Genomic DNA, 17405 nt, shown 5'->3' on the forward strand with positions numbered 1-17405 from the left:
AAAGTTTAGGATAAATTTCAAAAATGTAATATTAAAAGTTAACATTCACCTAAAAAAAAATGTGCTTTTCTCTAAATACAACTTCCTCTTTGGCCTTGCCAGCTCTACCTTGTAAGGGATACCTTTTATTTTTTTATAAGGCCATCCCCTATTAATACATGACCAATTTGTCCTTATCAGGCACTCAGCATCCTTGAACAATGCTATATCTAGTGGATAGATTAGGATTTCCTCTGCAGAACTTTCACTGATGCACCCCTTTGGCTCATGGAGATTTTCCGTTAGAGTTGTTCTGTAGTGTTCAAATGGGTTTAGAGCTCTTGAAGAAATTCCTTTGACCTTATAATCTATGCTTTTCCTCCAACACATCTTTTTTGTAAAGGAGGCATCAGATACTTGGTGTATGCTAGCAATGGCACACATAAATCAAATAGGGGGAATTAATAAAAACAGATATTCCAGGATCTGGGACTTCAAGATTAATCTTCTGTAGTTTAATTCAGCTTGAAATGAGTCTAACATATTTAAGAGACCAGAATAAACCCACGTTAAAAAATCATTTATGTTATCTGTGCTAAGAATGCATGTTATATTGATAACAGAGTATTATTTTCTAAATAGCAGTAGAGGTAACATGGAAATCTCTATTTGGCCCATCATAGAATTAGAATTTGTATATAATGGGATGGTTAATTCTAAAAATCAGTTTGACTCACAAAATGCTGATCTTGTTTGTTGAAGGACAGGTAAGAACAAGGTGCCAGCCTGTGCCCTGTTCAAGAAACAATTCATCTCTAACATTTGCAAGTTTCTCAATCTCTGCTGCTTGTTCAGTTTTTTTTTTGTTTGTTTGTTTGTTGGTAATTTGAATTAATTTTCTACCTGGATGTAGATTGACCTTAGCTGCCAGGAATGGAATGTTCTGTGTAAAGTAACATATGCCTTAAAGAATGCAACCTAAGCAGGGAGGATAGTGTGACCAATTGCCTAAGTAATAGATAGTGACAACAGAAATATTATTCTAGTAAAATGTGAATCAGTTTTCCTTTGCTCAGTGGGCATCATATCTGAGGGCCTGGCTAGAATACATCAGGTGATACAGATTGACAGAGCCTAGAATGTCAATGGCTCTGCAATTGGAGGGAATCAGAAGTTGAAGAGACATACCCAAAAAGTAGACATTTGAAGTTTAAGGGTTGCTTTATATAGAACACAGTGATAAATATTACTGAAATGAAAACTGTGATTTTCAACTATTTTCCACTATAACAAATTAAATAGCACAAAATCCCAATAAAAATTTTCAAATTCCATAATTTTCTATAATTCTAATATTTGGTTCATTAAAATAAAAAAATTCCTTGTGATTTATGAAGTCAGATATTTCTTCCACTATGACTTTCAAGCAGTTTTATAATGCCAATTCCAATTAACATCCTAATTATTATATAACACATTGTCCAAGAAGTTAATGATCACATTTTTGTAATAATATTTGGTTTCTATATATCTTGATTTGCAGTTTATGTGTATAGTAATGACAACTGCAAATTAGGCACCATTAGGATTAAATAAAGTATATATTTTAATAGAAAATTAACAGATATTTGAGCTAATGTAAAATATTCAACAACTTTAAATTTGTATTTTGTGTGAATCACCTTTAAATAGCTAATAAAACATGCATGTAAATAAAAATAAGCAGCTAGAATGATTATGTAAACATGACTTATTCTTCCAAAGCAGAGATTTTTCAAATACACCTTTTATTACTGTTTTAAGAAATCATTTCCATATATTTGCATGTAGATCATTTTTAGTCTAAGAGAATTTTCCATAAAAGTTTTTCTATGACTCCTATAATTGATAGAGCTAGTAGACTATTAATTTGAAAAGCAATACGTTAAAACACATCCATAGCTTAAATGACCTGGCATACCTTTTTCTTTTTAGAAATGTAGATGTAAATTAAGTAATTACAGAATCCTTGTTAATTCTGAGATTTAGACAGTCTTGGCAGTATCTTTCAGCAATGAAAAATATGTGGGTTTTGGCATCTTGGTAGAGTATCTTTCCTTTGTAACTCTTTTGTGAAGTCTAGACCAGAAGTGGCCATAAAAATAGACTCCTACTGCAATAGTATGTTTTATAGATAAACCAATAAGGTTAATTCTTATCTTATTGCAGTAGGCTTATAATTCACTATTTGTTCCCATGGAATTTATTATACATCAGTGATTGACAAACCTTTTAACCTCTCAGGAACCCTTTTTTTCTCACATGTACCCTATTCTCTGAATGTTTTGCTTACAAAGCAAACTGCATTTATCAATTATTTTTCCCTTTATTAATCAGACTTGTATAAGTGACAATGACTACCTCTGATCCTCATGAAATAACCAGTGCACCTTTGAAATAATAGATGCCAAGAACAAAAGAAAAAGAAAAGGATATTGATAATTCAGCCAGTCTTTAATACCACATCACAGTTAAACATGTAATTTCTTTTAGCCTTTTGGAAATGGTGAAAATTTCTACTAGTGTCCTCATGGATGCCTCCTTTGTTTACATCCCTGCCTCTGTGCCTTGCTCCCAGTAGAAAAAATCGACATGTTTATCCCTGTTCTCCATTGTCTTCTCATGTATTTCTCTTCCTTCCTTTAATTTCTACTCAGTCTGCATGTGCCTGCTTCCATTACCTATTTGCTCAGTTCTTTCAATACTCTAAAACTAGTTCTGGGACTGGGCAGTAAAAAGTTCTTGCCTCAGTGAGCAAAACAGAAAAGATACATGCCCTCAAGCTTCTCAGGGGTCTCAGATAGTAAAAGATAGATATAATAAATAAGATAATTGTATAGTATGTTAAAAAGGCGATGAGTCCTGAGGAAAAAAAGAGGTAAGGCAAAGTAAAGAATGGGTCATGCTGGGGTGCATTCCAATTTTGAATAGGGTATCAAGGTATTCCTCGCTGAGAAGGTGATGTTTGAGCAAGGATCTGAATGATGTAAGGAGATGAGTCATGTAGATATCAGAGGGAGACTCATTTTGGCTTGAGAGAACAGTCAGTGCAGAATTCCTAAGGCATCAACTTATCTGCTCTTTCTGGCAGGTTATTTGCAAGGAGACTAGAGCCAGTAAGAGAAAGAGGTATGAGAGAATGTCTTTGAAATGACGATAGACCTTGGAGGCTATTGTAAGGATATCCTTTTTTCCTTATGAGTGAGATGAGAGCCAATGGGTATGACATTTTCTTTTAAAATGTTTACTCTGGATGCTGGAGGGGTGTTTTCTCAAAGAAAGGAGACTAGTTAGAAGGCTACTACCATAGTATACAACTAAAGATGATGGTGTCTCAAACCAGGGTTGTAAGAAGGAGTCATATTCTAAATGTATTTGACGGTAGAACCAACAAAAATTTCCTGATGGATTGGTATGTGAGAAAAATAGAGTCATGAATGGCTCCAAGGTTTTTGCTCTAATTAATTGGAATGGCTAAAGTTGCCCTCAACTGAAATGATAAAAACTGTAGGTAGAGTGGCGGTGATTTTTTGAGGGGAGGCCATATTAGATTTGGATATTTATTAGACATCCCAGTGGAGATACTGAGTAGGCAATTGAATGTATGAATTTGGAGTTCAGGAGAAAGGTCCAAGCTGGACATTTAAATTTGGGAGCTGTTGGCATATGATAACATTTAAAACCACAAGATCAGATGATCTCACTAAGAAAAAGAGCATAGAAGAAAAAGAGAAGACTACTAAGGACTCCAATATTAAGAGGTGGATCAAAAAAGGAGAAACCAGCAAAGGAGAATGAAAAGGAGTGAACAATGAGGTGGGAGGAAAAACAAGAGCATGGTGTCCTGGAAACCTGACCTTATACCTACAAAATCTACATTTTGAGGGCTCATTTCACATTGTCCTGCCCTTCTAATCATTATATCCCGACTTTCTAACTATATAACCAAAAGGAGAAAGCAATATTTTTTTAGATATATCATGTTAATAACTTCAAAGATTATTCAATGTATCTGAATAATTCAGTAGTATAATGTAGGAAAATATAGAATTCATAGGGAAAGGAACAGAAGTTAGCTCAGGAAATGACTTGAATTAACACTGATGCTATATCTCCAGTGTAGGTCCACCTATTCTATGCCTCAGTGGTTGAATTAGTGGCAAGATTCCTTAGTAGGAAAAGAAGAAGTTGTTGTGAGCATTTGTGTCTACATGACTGAATTAAATCCCTCCAACAATAAAATATAGTTAATATACTGTCTCGAAAAGAACCCTAAGTGGGATTCAGGGAACCTAAATTCTAGCTATGGTTCTGCTGCTGACTGATTGCATTAACTTCAAATCTATCATTAACCTCCTTGTGCCTCATTATCCTCATTTCACCAAATAAGAAAAATGAAATATTCCTCCTTCCCTACCTCACTTGGATGTTGTGAATTTAAATGTGTGAGAAGTGCTTGAGATGCATAAAATTTGATGGAGTGTTTTATTCATGAATTCAAGGCATCTGAAGTAATTTGACCATGATAGAAAGTTGCTTCCTTGCACATTTTTTAGAGTGACATTTCTGTTACTGACCCACCCATTTATGCAGCATTTTGCCTAATCCAAACTGTAAACCAAACACAAATTGACCTTATGGATAAGCATTATATTTATTTTATTTTGTATTCTTTTATAATATTCATTATTTACCTATTTACTCATTCAATATATATTTATTGAATGCCTATAGATTTTTTAAAGCCTCAATTCCTAAATGACAATGATAGGAACTTCCATTTTTATATTCCTCTGGCATTTAGAATGTGCTTTTGTAGTATGATCTCCAGTGATCTCTCAATTCCTTGAGGTTGATATGACAGATGCTTTGTCCTATTTTAAAATGAGGGAATCTGGACTCTCAGATGACTATACCCTCCAACTAATGAGTGAAAAATCAGGGCCAAGCACTGAGGTCCTCCAACACCCATGCTGCACATGTGACCATTGGCTTACTTTACTATAGGCACTAAATATTTTCCACAAAATACATAATACATAGAAGAGAATGTGGTTGAAAACAGCAAGAGTAGAATAAATGATTAAATAATCAATTTTTTTGAAATTATCTTATTCTAAAAGAGTTTTCTATTCATCTGTATAGACCTCCCATGACTAAAAATCATTCTAATAATACCTGATGACATCTATATTTCCCAATGTGGCAATCAGGTTATAATGTCTACATATGGTCTTGAAAATCCTTACCCCTATCACAATGTATACAAATTCATTTTTATTTTGTTAGGTAGAAAAGCAATCTTCACTTTAAAGTCTGACTCTGCTGGCTGATATATATTCTTGAGCCTGTCACTTACCTCTTCTAAACCTCAGTTTCCTTATCCTTAAAATAAAGATACTAAGAAAACTAGTACCTGTTTCAAAAGGCTATTTATTCAATTACCCATCAGATATTGACTACCTCCTATATTTCAGATGTTGTTCTAGGTGCTAAATTACCAGAATGGATCAGAAAGAAAAAGTTTCTGATCTCAAGGATCTTATATTCTAACAAAAAAAATGTAAAAAGTTACAATTTTTAGATATTGATAAGTCTTATACAGAAAATAGAAGCAGGCAGTGTGGTAGAGTGTAATTGGAATGTGCGTTGGTACATAACACCAGACAGAGAAGTCAGAAAAAGGTTTCTTGAGAAATTGACATTTGAGAAGGAACTCGAATACTGTCAAAGAAGCAGACATGTATAGAACATTCCAGACAAAGAGAACAAAAAGTGTGGAGTCCCTTAGTTATCTTGGCCTATTTGAGGAAAAGCATGAATGCAGTATAATGATGGAAGGGTGAGTGCCAGGAGAAGATTAGAATGATCTGGCAGGGGTCAGATGATGTGCAGTCTTCCAAAATATGGTAAGTAATTGGGATGCTTTGTTTATAAATTAAATGGCAAGCCATTGGGGTTTTTAACCAGGGGAGTTATGTTTTATGATTTATGTTTAAATATATTTGCTCTTGGATTGAGCTTGCATTATGGGAACTTATACAAAAATAGATTATATATAAAATATTTACTGCAAGTAGGAAATGATAAAAACAAATTTTATCCTTTGATGATAATTTTGACATTGATGATGGTGGTGATGATGGTAGTGATTGTATGTAATGCTCAAATTTTCTAAAAACCTACATTAGACCTGTAAATCCAAAAGTATATGTAGCAAAGCCTGCAATCTGTTCTTATTTGTGCACTACTTGGTCCAGTTTTGAGTGATAAGGCACATTGCTCAGGAGTCTTTGTCAGCCTTTAGTGTCCTCACTCCCTTGTTAGAACTCTCCACTCATATTACATTGGTAAAGACTTCTCCGACCTAGATGTCACTGACACCTCAAAGTAAAGAGCAAAGCTAAAGTATAAGTGGGGAAAAAAAGCCAGCTTAAAAAGACTAAAAGGTTTCTGGGACAAAAAAAAAAATGTGTTTTTGAAAAATGAGGAAGAAAGGATAGAAGAAAAGATGCTCCTTTTGACAATCTAGCTAACCTTTGAAAATAAAAAGTATTGTGTTACAGCTAATAACTATTTGTCACTGAGGCCACTTGACAATGTCTGCCCTTTAAAATAGCCCAAACCCATGGCCTCAAAATCAAATGTCAACGAAATAAACTTGGAAATAACGTTCTCTGTAAGATCTACCAATTTCCCATAGATAGGCATTGATTGAGGAGTCCCTTATAGTGAGTTTTCATTTGCTTTCAGGATATAATTATCATTAGCGATAAATCTGCCATTTCACATTTGTCATTAGCGTATTTGAATTTAACCCTGATTCAATAGTTGTGATCCCCTTTAAGTGAAGGAAGGCAAGGGGTCAGGATTGTAATGTTGTGCTCATGAAGCATTTGGAACATATTAATCATACCCTTTTGACTGTCAAATTAGCTATGAATAGGTTCACATCTAAAGAGGTATCAAGTGTCAGTAACTACTTTTTTGGTGTTGTAATTTCATCATAAAATGTACTTTTATTAGGTGACTTTGTAACTTTCATTGAATGAACACATGACACTTTGCTTCTTTCTAGCAGCCTAATGAATCAATGTTGAAGAAAATAATTTGAGAATTGTCACTATATATACTTTTATTTGCAGTGAAAAAAGTTTCACTGAAAAATATTTCACAATTTAAGCTTATAGCTGATACATTAATTTGAAAGGTAAAATATAAATTTTTAGTATGGAAAAATAAGAAAGGGGAAGCTCTCCTTCTTCTGGATATCTACAGCAAACTATTACTCTTCTTGGTATTCAATTTTTGGCTACATTGCTGAGGTCGAAGGTGGGGCCTTAGGTGTGATTAATTGAATGATTAAGCTAGATATTTCATTGAGTTTCTGCTTCACTCTTTCCTTCCAGACCCTATGCTTGATACCTTCTCATAAAGATTTGTGCATTTTAAAATCTTCTCAGTGTCTAATGTCTTTCCAATTGGCAGGTCATAGTACTTTATATAAAGAAGAACCATACAGGTTATAAGTAGGAATATTTTAAACCCTGAGTGCCTATTTCATTTTTTCTTTCTTAAACATATTTTCCTTAAATGATAAATGTGAGTGTTGAAGGGTGATAAATGCCACCCGTAGGCTTTAAAGCCTAAACGCTGAATTTGACACTTTGAGTTTAAAGGCATCATGAAAATTTCTCCAGAACTAATGTTCAAGCAATTTAGGTTTTACAGGCAACTCAATAGTTTTGAATCATGTAGTTATTTTGAAAAAGTAACCATAAAAAGCTATATTCAGAGAATTGGTACTTCACATTTATCAGAAGAATGTAAATGTCAATTGATTGCTTGCTATTTGGAATATAATTTTTTAAATTGTATTTTGGCTCATTAGTATTTAATTCATGATTTTGTGCTTAAAGCCAAATCTATTAAAATGATCAGATATTTATTTTAAATTAGAGGCATGTAAAAGAAAATTTAAATTTTTAATGCCATTTTACTACATTTTTCTCTCTAGCCCATCCTAGACATTTATAAGATAAATATTTCCAGGAAAGACTTCTACTAATTTTATAAACAAACATGCTCTATTATTAAACATTTGTTGACTGGGATAACATTGACCATTGCAATGCAGAGCATCCCCACAACTTTAGAAGCTTTTTAATTACACAATTTTATTTGTTTCACAGTGAAATTAATGCTTATAGAAAAGGATATCCATGTAGAAAGTTGAAAGCATGTTGCCAAGTAGTTACTATACTTTACAGAATTGCCTATTTTCTGTATGGTTTGTATTGGATAGTAGTGATTACATCTAAAAGAAAATGGATGGTCTTTGTTTTCATTGAAGGGATGAATAATGTACATAATGAGTACTCTTGAGCATTGCAATTGTGAATACATGTCTTCATTTATGGTCCAATCATCTTCTTAATATGATAGCATGTAAATGAGGGTTTAAAAAAATGCCTTGTCCCTTTGTGTAACATGTTAAAGAGGAAGAGAAATCAGAAATATTTTCAAAGCTACCTCAGATACTAATGGTACAGTTGTTTGAGTATTTAGGTGATTTAACCAATCTGATGCATTTTATTATGTTTGATTATAAAAGAAAACATTTATCAGAGTACTATTGAGAGCGTATGTGTTGTCAAAGATAAACACAGCTGGATATTAGTTAAAGTGGTGAAATAGATTTTATTCGGTACCTACTAACAGTAGAGGAAAGAGCTGAGCTCCATTCTGATTTGTGCAGAGGTGACTTGGGTGTTTCAAAGGAAGAATGAGGGAGAACCAGTATGAGGGTTCAGTAGAGTCAGAGAAGTGATAAAGTACAAAATTCTGGTCAGTGTAAATGTGGTTATACCAGCTGTGTTAGCTGGCAGTTATTGAAGTTAGGATTCTATCCTCCCACAGAGACTGGGAAACAGAAGCCTTATCCTTCTTGATGATTACATTTCAAAGGAATAGCTCTCAGGTCCTTGAGAGAGAGAGCATCTGAGCTGCAAGAGACACATATTCACAATTGTAAGCCCTTTATAGTAAATGCTCTTAGAAAGGGAGATCAGGGGCCTATCATCAGGGCTATGTTGGCTAAAACAAATAATAAATTTTCCTGGCAACATTGAGCTTTTTTATGAAGGCACTTTAAGGAGTGTGGGGGACATCCTAAAAAACATGGCCTTAACTCTATGCTAGAATTTAATCAAGGGCCTTAAGTTTACTGCAAGGGTTTGGACAGAGTTGTCATGTGTAGATAGTTCTGCAGTTCTCAATCTCACAAAGGGTGAATTTCTTAAATTGTTAGCCAGAAGCTTCTGACACCATTTCTTTTCATCAGTATAATAGAATATATGAATTCTATCCACAAAAATAAACTAATCTTGTAGTGTATTGATCAAGGAATGGTTATGTCCTAATAAATTAGATATTCCAGTCAAAAGAAGTATCATTAAATATAATTAATTTTTAAAGTAAAGTGATAGTATTTCTAAAATCTTAAGCTGTTCTGAATACAAATTAACATCTACCTCAAGATCTCAGAATATTTCAAAATAATCATTAAAGCTACAGCTTACCCTTGTGCTCATGAAATAGAGAAAAGACAGTTAATAGAAATTTCAAGCTGATAGACTGTTTTAGAACCGAAAACTGTCTATGTTTTTGAAAATTAAACATATCAATTGGCCCCTCTTCCCCTATTAAGGAAGAGTTTCTTAATTATGCAAGCACATCAAGTGAACTATTCAATTAGATTTTAAGACCCAGGGTATAAACATCTGGTTAAGGTTACATATTTCAAAGCAACTAAACACCAGAAATGTTTGGTTTAAAATCTGATGGCTGGAGGATAATTTGCAACAGAATTTTATCTGTCAAGCATACAGAATTGCTAACATTGTTCTAAAGATGAGAGTGTGGGTGTTTGAGCCTTGAAAATAGCTGTTTATATCTATCAAGCAGAGATTGATGGTTAAAGGTGCCATCTCTGTCAAGTTCTACCAAGTCAACTTTTGCCTCACTGTGTCTTTGATCATTTTACCTATTCAACTTGGATTGTTAATATCATTTCCCCTAGCACCACTGTCTGTCCCTTTTGCAAAGCACTGAAAATGGCATGCATAATTGTTGGTTTATAAAATACATGTACCAATCCTCTCTGCAGCTTCTTTTGAGTTCAATGGGGTCTAGTTTATATAATTGCCTCTGGCATACAGTCAAGAACAGCCTTACTTTTCTCCTGTTCCCTCTCTATCCATGAGTGTGAACGTACCAATTTGCTGACTGCCACTCAGGCAAGGGATTACACAAAATAGAGTAGGAGCTCTCAGACCTGAACATGCATCAGATTCATTGAGAGGACTGAGCCCCAACCCAGAGCTTCTGATTCAATAGATTTGGAATGGGGCCTCAATATTTGCATTTCAAAAAAGTGTGTAGGTGATGCTGATGCTGTTGGTCTCAGGACTACATTTTGAGAAACACTGATAAAGTTGGAGAATTAAACTATAGTTCAGAAGACCTGTGTTTTTTCTCTGATTCTACTTTTGAGATCTAGCAAATGGACCAAACTCATGGTGCTTCAGTTCTCTTCCTCTATACCATGGGTGGTTAGATTGTTTTTTCCAATCTAATTTAATTTAAAATTAAATGGGATATGATTCTGATTTGCTATGCAATGGTCCAAGGAAGGAGAAGGAGAAAGGATATCTCCCATTTTTTCACTCTTTCTTCTTTCACTAGGTGATATCATTCATGCTCTTGATTTAAATTACTAACTTTCCTGAAAAGCCTCAAATATTTTTAAATCACCAGCCCTGAACTCTCCCCTGAATACTGGTTTTATATATCCATCTGCCTAATTGGCATCTCCACTTGAATGTGTCAAAGGCAACTTAAATCCAACAAACACCAAATTAAATGTTTGATCTTGTCCTTCAAACCTGATACACATCAAGGGGACTTCATCCCAGTGAATGGAACCTTCCAATTGAGCAGGCCAAAAGCTTGCATTTTGCCCTTGACTCCTCCTAACAGTCCATCAGTCACCATATCAAATCTATCACCCAATCCTACTGATTTAACCTTCTTGATATTTCTATAGTTTTCCTTTATTCCCATTAGTACCTAGTACAAGTTGCCATCGTTTCTTGTTGGGATGACCACGTAAACTCCTGAGATGACTCTGTTTCTACTCAATAGAATGTTCTATCTATAGCCAGAGTGATATTTAATAAATGTAAATCTAGACTTGTCACTTTTCTCCTTCAAAGGATTCTCATTTATTTTGGCCTTAACATGACCTGCAAGGCCTGACATGGTCTATTCTTTGCTATGTTTGCAGTGTTATCTTTAACCATTCCTCTTGCCTTCTCATTCTCTGTACTCTAATCACACATTTTATTTTTAGATCCTTCTAACTACAATGCTGTAATCTCTTTGGTCTTTGCACATAAAATTCCCTCTATCAGGGAATTTGCTCACTATCTCCACCCACTCCACATGCCCATGTACACACTCACCTTTTCCCGCTTATCTTACAGATCTCACTTGGTTGTCAACCTCTCAGGAAGGTTTCCTTGGTCATCCCCTCAAAAAATTAGATTAAGTCCTCTTGCTACATGCTCACTTGGTGCCCTTTATTTTCCTCTCATCATCCTTAATTCAGTTTGTAATTATATGTTATTTGTGTGTGGATTTGATTATTGTCTGTCTCACCTGCTAGACAATGCGCATGCTTTGCTTACTCACCACTGCATCCATAGAACCACAGAGAGTGTTTGTACACAACAAACCTTCAAGAGAAATTTATCGGCCAGGCGTGGTGGCTCACGCCTGTAATCCTAGCACTCTGGGAGGCCGAGGTGGGTGGATCGCTTGAGGTCAGGAGTTCGAAACCGGCCTGAGCAAGAGCGAGACCCCGTCTCTACTAAAAATAGAAAGAAATTATCTGGCCAACTAGAGGTATATATAGAAAAAATTAGCCGGGCATGGTGGCACATGCCTGTAGTCCCAGCTACTCGGGAGGCTGAGGCAGTAGGATCGCTTGAGCCCAGGAGTTTGAGGTTGCTGTGAGCTAGGCTGATGCCATGGCACTCACTCTAGCCTGGGCAACAAAGCAAGACTCTGTCTCAAAAAAAAAAAAAAAAAAAGAGAGAAATTTATCGAATTGATGAATGAAAATTTATACCTTAACATTTTCTTGATATGTATGCAAAAATGAGCTACCCTTTGGGTCTATATATTGCAACTTTAGACCTATGTAAACTAAGCCATAGTTTAACTCAGGTTTAAATAGTAGAAAGTAATTGGATCTCTTTTTCATTTTACCTTCCTGAGGGCTGAGCCTCTTTTCAGAGTGAGTCAGTACAGCATAGCTGTTGAGAGCAAACTCTACCATCAGATAACCTTAGTTCAAATCATGGTTCTGCCATTTCTTAGCTTTGTGGTTTGGAATAAATTAAATTTTTAAAGCTTCGGTTTCTTCTCTTTAAACTGGAGATGCTAATAGTGCCAACTTCATAGGGGTGTTGTGATGAATAAATAAGCATAATTCATAGTAAGAACTTTGCATAATGCCTGTTGAATTCTAACTACTCTATAAATTGAAGTTACTGATATTATTATATTAGGCATTTCCATCATTCAGTATACTATCAGGTATATAGTAGGAGCTTAATAAAAAGTTTTATTAATTGAATAGATTTTATGTATGGTATCTGTATTGTTTTCTAATTCTTTAAGTGTCTCTAAATATTTTTAAGTATCATCTCACAAAAGTTAGATGTCCTATTCTTTAAATATGTGAATTGTTTCAGATGAAAAACAAAATCAAGAATTCAAACATTGAAATCAATATTGTACCTTACCTTATGATTATATCATAAAATTTATACCAATCAAAATTAAGGTGTACAATCTATTTCTGTTAGTATTCCTTTAGTGCAACAAACTTTTATTGAACATTTACTACGTTCAAGCTATAACAGAAAGATGAATAAACCATGCCCCTATTTTTTAAGGAGCTCACTATATCGTAAAAAAGTAGATTGATACAAAAAACCATATAAAAATAAAGGGATGAATTTAGGCTGGCCTGTGAAACAAAGTGTTATGGGTGTATTTGAAAGATGCAATTAATTTTACTTGGAGGACTTCAGTTATTTGATAATTCTTTTTTTAACCTTTCATGATTCGCTTTCTTCAGAAACAGAGAACACTTCTTCCTGACATAGTCAGACATTTCCCCCCATGGAGTAAAGTAGTGGTTCTCAGTGACTGGTTCCCAGTTGAGCATCCCCTGAGAATTGTTAGAAATAAAATTATTGGGGCCCCATTGGAGACCTGAATCAGAAACTCTTTGAGAATGGAGCCCAGAAATCTGTGAACAAACCCTCTAGGTGATTCTGATGCAAGCCCAAGTTAAAGAACCACTGGAGTAAAGGACCAAAATGTAACAAGATAGGTTTTTCTCATTAGCATCAATTAGGATCTTAAAAATACATATGTTCACAAAAAATTCACCTAAGTCGGTTTTAGTTTCCCCCTTTCTATATTCATATGGTGTGCATATGCACAAGATCAACATGCATTCTACTTGAGACAATGTGAGACTAATCATGTCCCATTTAAGGGTGAGCAGCTGTACTCTTACTCAAGGTCAAAGCAACTTTCCTACTTTCTTTCTCTGCTTTTGAAAAGTAGATTTTTAAATGTGGATGTCCTTTTTTTCTTTTTGTGTTTTAAAGCAGCAGTCCCCAACCTTTTTGGCACCAGAGACCAGTTTCATGGAAGAATTTTTCCAGGGATAGGGTCGGGTAGGGGGAGGAGGAGCTCAGGCGGTGATGCCAGCAGCTGTAAATACAGAGGAAGATTTGCTCACTCCCCCTGCCAGCTCATCTCCTGCTGGGAGGCAAGGCGGAGTTCAGGTGGTGAAACACCCAGGTTCCTAACAGGCTGAGGCCCAGCACCAGCCACAACCCAGGAGTTGGGGCCTGCAGTTTTAAAGAATAAATGAAGAGTCTTTCCTACATTTTCTTCTAGAATTCTGATTGTATCACGCCTAAGGTTTAAGTCTGTTATCCACCGTGATTTGATTTTTGTGAGAGGTGAAAGCTGTGGGTCCTGTTTCAGTCTTCTACAAGTGGCTAACCAATTCTCCCAGCACCATTTATTGAATAGGGATTCTTGTCCCCAGAGTATATTCTTTCCTGCTTTGTCAAAAATTAGGTGACTATATGAGGATGGTTCTATATTTGAATTTTCTGTTGTGTTCCACTGGTCTGTGTCCCTGTACTTGTGCCAGTACCAGGCTGTTTTAAGAACCACGGCCTTGTAGTATAGTTTGAGGTCTGGCAAATTAATACCTCCCATTTTGTTTTTGTTGCTTAAAATTGCTTTTGCTATACGGGGTCTTCTCTGGTTCCATACAAAGTGTATAATTATTTTCTCTACATCTGTGAAGAATGATGTTGGTAATTTAATAGGGATTGCATTGAATCTGTAGATCACTTTGGGTAGTATAGACATTTTACCTAGGCAAAGACATTGGCCTAGGCAAAGAATTTATGAACAAGACCCCCAAGGCAATCACAGCAGCAACAAAAATTAATGAATGGGACATGATTAAATTAAAAAGCTTCTGCACAGCCAAAGAAACAGTCCAGAGAATAAACAGACCACCTACAGAATGGGAAAAAATTTTTGCATATTACACATCAGATAAAGGACTGATAACAAGAATCTATTTAGAACTCAGGAAAATCAGCAAGAAAAAATCAAGTAACCCTATCAAAAAGTGGGCAAATGACATGAATAGAAACTTCTCGAAAGAAGATATAAGAATGGCTAACAAACATATGAAAAAATGCTCAACATCCCTAATCATCAGGGAAATGCAAATCAAAACCACAATGAGATATCACTTAACCCCAGTGAGAATGGCCTTTATCAAAAAAACCCAAAACAACACATGTTGGCGTGGGTGTGGAGAGACAGGAACACTCCTACACTGCTGGTGGGACTGCAAACTAGTGCAACCCCTGTGGAAAGCATTATGGAGGTATCTTAAACAGATTCAAGTAGACCTGCCATTCGACCCAGCAATCCCATTACTGGGCATATACCCAAAGGAAAAAAGGTCATTCTTTAACAAAGACACGTGTACCCGAATGTTTATAGCAGCACAATTCACAATAGCAAAGATGTGGAAGCAACCCAAATGCCCATCAATACATGATTGGATTAGTAAGCTGTGGTATATGTATACCATGGAATATTACTCAGCTATAAGGAATGATGAAGATATGACATCTCTATGGTTCTCCTGGAGAGAGTTGGAACCCATTATATTAAGTGAAGTATCCCAAGAATGGAAAAACAAGCATCACATGTACTCACCAGAAAATTGGTTCCCCTGATCATCACCTAAATACACATCTGGGAACAACACCAATTGGATGTCAGACTGAGGTGGGGGGCGGGGGAGGGGATGGGGGTATGCCTACACAAGAGTGCATTGTGCACCGTTTGGGGAGTGGTAACACTTGAAGGTGCTGACTCGGGAAGGGGGGGTGGGGAAGGGAGGGATATATACCTACATGATGGGTGCAATGCGCACTATCTGGGGAACAGACACGTCTGGAGCTCTGGCTTGGGGGGAAAGGCGGAACAGGAGCAACGTATGTAACCTGAAATTCTGTATCCCCCATAACAAGATGAAATACAATAAAAAAAAAAAGAAATCAAAAAAAAAAAAACATACAACAGGGAAATTAATTTAGATCTAATACACATTTGATTGAAAATATTTTCTACCTCATGATAAATAAAATATAATAAAAATTAAAAAAAAAAGAATAAATGAAGAGGTGAAAATCTGGTTAAACTGAGTGACAGGACTTTTACTTAGATAAAATTATTCTAATTTATCTTGTAATGTTAAATGTGAGAAAAAAAGTTATTAGTAGTGGATTCTTTGAATAGCAACAATAGAAAAAATATACCACCATTGAAGTCCATCAGTGTACATTTGCCTTATTTTTCTAGGTAAGAGCAAAATGGTTAACATCAGGGAATGTAATTTGCCTGCCAAAGTTCAGTTTATTTATTCAGAAACATTTAGAAAGGAATTATAATGTGTCAGTTATGTTGCAGGCACTGGGGTAATGACTGAGAATTCAAAGACTCAAAGATGAATAAGATGATCTCAAGGAGCTTCACAGACAGGAGGAGGGGATAGATACTTAAAACAATTAGAATGGAGTAATATAAATAACATGGTAATAACTACCATTAATTGCAGGCCTACTATGTGAGCATAGCATTCTGTCATATATTTCTTACTCTATTTAGTTTTTGCTCCCTTCTGTAAGATGGGAATTATCATCATTAATTTATAGCTAATTACACTGAAACTCAAACAGGTTAAGTAACTCACCTAAGATCATACAGTTAATAAGTGGTGCAGTTATTATTGGAATCTAGACTTTAAGCTTCTTTAGGGCAGGAACTGCATCCATTTTGTTTACCATTATATTCCCAGGACATAACATGGTCCCTTGAGAAAAAAAATAGATGACAGATAAATAATTGTTAAATGAATATGTGAATAAGCCCAGGCCTTTCCAAAGAGCTTACTCATTCAGATAGACTACTGTGAACAATGTGTTAGAAGAGTAAACACAAAAATGAGAGAATGTTCCCTGCCTGGGGAAGTTGAGGACAACTTTTCATGAAATATGGAGAGGGGTACAAATTCGATAGGCAAGGAAAATGCTTGGTGGTGAATCAGGCAGAGAAGAGTACCTGCAAAGGCAGAGAAGACTGAGAGTGTATGGTGTGTTTGTGAAGAGAAAAGAGGATGGAAGGAAAGAGGGATGGGGAGGAGGAAATAAGAGGTTTGGGCCCTTACATGTTACACTTAGTGGTTGAGACACTGTCTAGCCTGTGGCCAGAATTTCTCTAAATTCAATCCATAGGACACCTTTCAGAATCATCTGGGCAGCTTGTTAAAAGCTGTATACTCCTTACCTTTATCCCAAACCTATTTAATCAGTGTCTGTGGGTGAACACCTAGATTCTACATAAATATTTTTAAAAACCTATTCCCCAGCTGACTGGTAGTCATACCAAAGTCTTAGAACCACTTCTAGGCCAGTGGTTCTCACATCAGAATCACCTGGAGGGTTTGCTGTACCACAGATTGCTGGGCTATGCCTTCAAAGTTGTTGGTCCAGTAGGTTTGTGGCAGGTCCATAATTTGCATTTTCAGCAAGTTCCCAGGTGAAGCTGATGCTGCTGGCCTTGATCTCCCTTTGCAAACCACTGCTTTGGGCTAGGCTATAAGAAACCTTATAAAGCATTTATACTAGCTAATGACTTGA

The 17405-nt window shown here is 35.7% G+C and overlaps 1 protein-coding gene across 1 annotated transcript in view; it reads left to right on the forward strand.

Moving 5' to 3' along the window:
• The window catches only part of DMD (dystrophin), a 1602346-nt gene that overhangs the window by 604408 nt on the left and 980533 nt on the right, over window positions 1–17405 (forward strand). The window lies entirely within an intron of this gene.

The sequence above is a fragment of the Eulemur rufifrons genome, chromosome 30 (assembly GCF_041146395.1).
Source record: "Eulemur rufifrons isolate Redbay chromosome 30, OSU_ERuf_1, whole genome shotgun sequence".
In the NCBI taxonomy this organism is placed as follows: Eukaryota; Metazoa; Chordata; class Mammalia; order Primates; family Lemuridae; genus Eulemur; species Eulemur rufifrons.